A 6,000-nucleotide genomic window follows, 5' to 3' on the forward strand; every position below is an offset into this window, starting at 1 on the left:
AATGACTATATATACACAAAACACAGGTCCGTGCCTTACTTCTCCATCTTCACTTTATCATTTTCTCTTTTCTCCCATCATTTTTTTGACTTTTTGACTTTTCTCTCTCTAAGTTTCCCATCTTTTCTTCTTTCTTTACTTTTCATTCATGTGCACACACCAACTTCACAAATATATATATATATATATATATATATATATAGAATTTGACTATGCTGATGCTGAGGCAATGATGACGTGGCGAGGGATTGATCCTTGGACCAAAAAGTATAAAATGTAATGTTGCACCTTGGTTCACTTGCATTGTAACAAGAGAGTTTGCCAATTTTCCTAGAGCACTACTCGTGTTAAGTGTTGGCTGAAAAACTATATAACCTTTCCCTTGCAGCCATCTTCCACTTCTTCTTCATTTTTGCTTGTTTTCTTCTCCTTTTCTAATTATTACAAATAAAATATAAAGCCTATATCTAATAATATTTAAATAATACAAATGCTACTAAATTATATTTATATTAAGTATATAAAATAATGGGTTTTGTGCCCTTATCATCCCGAACTCGAAGAAATTTTCCAACCAACTCTCGGGACTCATACAGCACACTCCATGATATTCGACACGCAAAATGAAGCGATAAAATAATTAAATCCAAAAATTCAAAAAATCCCTGAAAAATGAAAAATGGGAAATATTACAATCTTCCTAGCTTAAAAGGATTTCGTCCCCGAAATCAAGTCGTCTCACAAGTGAAGAATGAAAGGATACTAAATCGGAGTACGTCTCGGAGTATCCTACACTACAAGCTACGCCATAGAATCTCAATTTGAAGAAATTTTACGTCATAATGTCAGTTGAAACCCTGTACTCATGACCTAACGTATCCTCAACCGAGTAGTGACCACCAGTCACATGAAACATTACCTCCAAAATAACTAACTGGACATAAAGGTACACATTGTACTAGACAAAAGCTTCTAACCTCCACTTACCACAAACTAAGACATCATCTGCACTGTTAGGGGAAACCACTAAACACACTAGGTACAAGTCCCCAACCACACTCTATGACTCTACCGAGTCCTTACTACTCAAAACCATTAGGATCACCATCCTCCTAGCCTGAACATACCACTAGTTGACACTAAAATCCACAAATGACGACTCCAGTCGATCTACACAAACAGACACATTTCTAAAGAAATCATTCAATCCAAATTACCATAATACGCAGCTATCTATCTCACGAACACGAGACCAAAAAAACCTATTCGAATTATGGTTAAAAATGATCCAGGACCTAAAATTGTGTCAATGCAAATCCCATAAGACCTTTCACCATGAAACCATTGGATTCCCCACTAGGTGGATTCAACCCGCAACACCCCACACAGTCCACATCAACATCCTAAGTACTCACAAAGATAACAGTTACGAAACCGTTCAACACCCTAACGAGGAGCTCGACTCAAAATCCCAAGGATACCTATGAAATCACCCTCGACAACATTCCTCGTGCTACATATCACATAGTCACATAGTCCTACAAACACTAGCGATTGTGAATCACACAATCTAGAAACTCATCATGCATCATTGATTCCCAATATTGAGGATAAACTTCCTGTCATGACTATACGACAAAGAATCAATCATATCCGCAAGTGTGCAAACAAACACCTAATGCACAAGTCTCTAAAATACGGTTCAAAGATTAAGTAGTCAAATCCCTCAACCCCACTAGACACTCAGTCCTGAACTAAAACACGCCATTGCTTATGATAATCCACATCAATTTATAGAAGTAAAGTCTTTCTCTAAAAACATCCATTCTACACGAAACTCGTTTCCGACTAACACATCCAACTCCAGTCTACATGACATACTACATCCTGCCCTAGTCACCATTAATCAATCACATGAAATGATCATTGACCTTCAACCCAACATTCGGTCAACGGCGGACCTGACTCAGGAAGAATGGTTGGCCAGGCCACTCCTCTGCATCGGTCCATCCTTGACATCCATGTCGTCCTTGTCTTCAGGTCGGAACCCCAATCATCACTCCATACAACCCTAAGGGGAGGAATAAGTATTGCACCTGCAATCCTCTAAATCCCTAAACTCCTAAAGCTCACACTAAACATGAAGTGTTATGATCCAGTGACTACACACATAGGCTCTCAATACCATACCTGACAACTCATCCATCCTACCGTGAAGTTCACTTACGTGAATCTTCAAGAGTTAAGGCACTACCACAACCAATCCCTAAGTCAAATGACCACCTACATCTAGCCATCATTACCACAAGACTCTAAGAAGAACCCCATGCTTCATCGACAACCTACGCCTTAGACTCAAATGGTTCCTAATTCGAAATATACGCCATAAAACTAAAAACTTCACTCCCCTCTATAGAAGTAGGCCAACCAACCCCAACCAAATCCACACTGGAGACTCTTAACAAAGAAGGGACTCTATAGAAGTCTGCCCATCCGTTGACACACACAACTCCCATATGAAGAAACAACACCCGAAAAAGACTGCGTCCATGCCAGGACAAAATCAGACAGGAAGGGAAATGAATCCCGCGCTCCCAAGAAGCTAACATAAGAACCTAGGCGTACCTAATACCCTACCACACAAAAATTAACAAGCGCTCAACCATGGACACCCATCCTTACGCAGGGTGAAACCAAACCACTTATACACGAGGAGAATGGATAGCTTACGAGAATGCATAAATAACTCTCAACCATGGAGAATCCTGACTCGCCTCTACTCGATTCCGTCCCAGACCAGCAACCTCACAACGTCTATGCCTATCGGGAATGCCTCGAAAAACCCAACACCAATACCCCGCTCATGAAATGCCATGCATGAATAAAATAAAATAAAATAATATAGAATGAAATAAAATAAATACTCCAACGTAAACACATCAACACGCACAACGTAATGATATTAAGGAGTTACCAACACTACTCAGGATATCGCACCCTACTCAAACTAAAAAAAAGTCTCTTTCCAGCCTCCATCACACGAAAACGATGACCTACCGTTAATCCGTGCCACTACAACTCCCCATGGTAACCCAAACAAATACACAATGTACAAACGCCACGACATTCGTCACTACAGCCTACCGATCATCATAAGAAGTGGTGCACCTATGTGGCAGCATTGTCAAAACCAAGTCCAAGAGAAAATGACAAGCTACAAATGTCACTGCAAACACTAAACCACCTCACAAAATACACCATGGATAACAGTTAATCACCACATCCTACCTGAACACTCAGGCCACCCCTAGACCGACTTACTCCTTAATACAAGAAATTCACGTTCTAACACTCCCATCATCGTCTTTCCCAAAATAACTGCACAAACTCCAATCTCCTGTAAACAACGAGTCTCCACTAACCAACTGCTCATTCTAAAGTGACGCCAACCCGTCATGAGAATATATATCACTCATGACACCTGGCAACATAGTCAACAACCTGCTAAAAGAAAAAGAATCCTATGTGGCATACTACAGAAACAACCCCTAAGAGGGAAACAGACACCACTCCAAATAGTCAACCATTTAAATTGCACCCCACATAATACTACAAAATAATGGTCTATCATGGGTATCTAACTGGACACTCGAGTCATACCTTCCAATTGACCTACCCAACCAAACACAAGGTTATACAACTCCAACATCACCATCACTATCCTCTTCCTAACCAATCGCCATGAATAATATCCAATACAATGGGATGTCCACATCGATTTCATTTGAGTTGTGTACCCGTAGCTCGCCTAGTGTGGTAGCCTACTGGTGCCACCTGCACACACTCACGCACACCTGCCCATAGGGCCACAAAATAAAGAAATCAAATAAGACAGGCCACAAAGTCCAAGAGGTCACTTCTCATCCTGGCTCAACACAATCTATGACCAACACTCTATGATCACCAAGCAACATCATACTAAGCTTTTGTCTTCCTTACTGGAGACCAAAACAAAAGGTGTAACCTACCTATCTTGTCACCAACTTAAAGTCAACCTTAACTCTTACTCTTGCTTAGTTTTCCGCCGAAACGATAATCTACGAGACAAACTTGCTGCCTTAATCACTAGTGAACTCCCTAAATGAAAATCCATATACCAATCATGCTCAACCCCGTACAACCCTTGTACCTCACCAGTCATACAACGCCTCATGTTCCATGATATCTAATCAACTCTAGTTAAATGAAAGGAACCCAAAACTCACACACCATACCCTACTAGTCCATCATCATAAAAGCCCAGTCATTATATTGAGGAAACTCAACAAAAACTCTCACTTGTGCAAGAAAATGAGGACCTCCGTCCCAGAGGGAACCTAAGATCAAACCCTATCGCCGTCACCTGTCTCTAAGGGAAAAGACTCCTAATTGAACAACCCATCCAAATCAAGCTGTACTCAAAAGAATATGTTATTCATATCATCCCTTTTTACAATGCTAATTCCTTTCCCAGTCATAGGTGACAACTCACGGAACTAATATAACACAAATTACACCTGTCATACGGATACATACTTGAAACATAGCACATACTTGTCTATACATAGACAGGTTAAGTAAATAGCATATAACAAATGGCAGTAAAAATGGATGGCATACTAATATGTAACTTAAGCCAAGTACGACACACATATAACACATAAGCATGCGTATCACTTAGCACATAATCATACTCGTCATATAATATATTTCATAACCTTAACACGTAGGGGATGATTCTCATGCTCAATTAATTGTCATATTAACACGTATAGCATGCATGTGCAACAATAAGTAACTTAACAAATAAACATAATTGGGTAAGTATACCCATATACATGATAAGTAATTCAATTAATAAACACATCATCATTTCAATATGCTTTAAAAATTTTAACCATGTCATTGATCTCATAACTATTATCACTAATCATTAAATAATCAAGCATGCTTTAATTCAACAACTAATTAACACATAAGCATACAATGTTAACCATCCCAATTCTGATTTCCATCTAGGTCAACCCTACCTGTCGTCCTTAGGTTTTCGAATCTAAAGCTCTTATACCAAACTTGTAACGACCCGAATCCAAGGATCCGAATCGCTAACCGGGTCCTTACCAAAACCCGAGGACATCTAAGGGTAATATAGCCACTATGCACCTTACTAAGTGCTAGGAGTCATAATGAAGTCACATGAGTCATTTCTAACAACATCGGTTCATAAAGAGATGATACCTCAGTAAAACGGTCATTTCAAGTCAAAATTATGAAATGAGGCTGGCACTAATAGAAAAAAAGACTCAAAATCCTACAATTTGGACTCAAGAATGACCCTATTTGGATTTAAAAAGACGAAGTTATGCCTGTTACAAGATTAGAAAAAAATAAATATATAAATTTCTCAAAATTGGAGAAATTGAGGACGGATCCTCCTGGGTGGGGGATCGATCCCCCACCCCCTGGCAGAATACCCCCTTTGAAATAGAGGGGGGGGGGGGGGGATCGATCCCCCACTAATTGTTTTTTGGAAAAAAGTGGGGTTGGACCCCTTAATCGCCCCATTACCAATGGTTTAAGTCCCATAGTCATCAATTGACATCTAAATCATGCAAAAACTGTCCTAATCATCATGCATTGCCTCAAAACAAAACGGTATCTTTTTATAACATGCATTCCCAAAATACTTATACATGTCCCAAAAGAATATAGTTGTGCTTACAATACCAAAATATACCAAATTTCCACAAGTATGTGTCATGGCTTTACAAAATGGGAATTAGTGTACAAAAGATATCAAAAAGATTATCTAGATACCCCTAAGCTTGTGGAGGAGTGTCGTCCGCCACTTCATTTTCATGACCTGAAAATGGTTATAAAGGGGTGAGCACTACGGCTTAGTAGGAGGTGCCTAAAACACACTTCTTGATGACCCCGTGAATCTAAACAAAACATAGAAAA

Source organism: Cornus florida, unplaced genomic scaffold, assembly GCF_030987335.1.
Source record: "Cornus florida cultivar Cherokee Brave unplaced genomic scaffold, ASM3098733v1 CherokeeBrave_3.0.0_Hap2_Chr02, whole genome shotgun sequence".
In the NCBI taxonomy this organism is placed as follows: Eukaryota; Viridiplantae; Streptophyta; class Magnoliopsida; order Cornales; family Cornaceae; genus Cornus; species Cornus florida.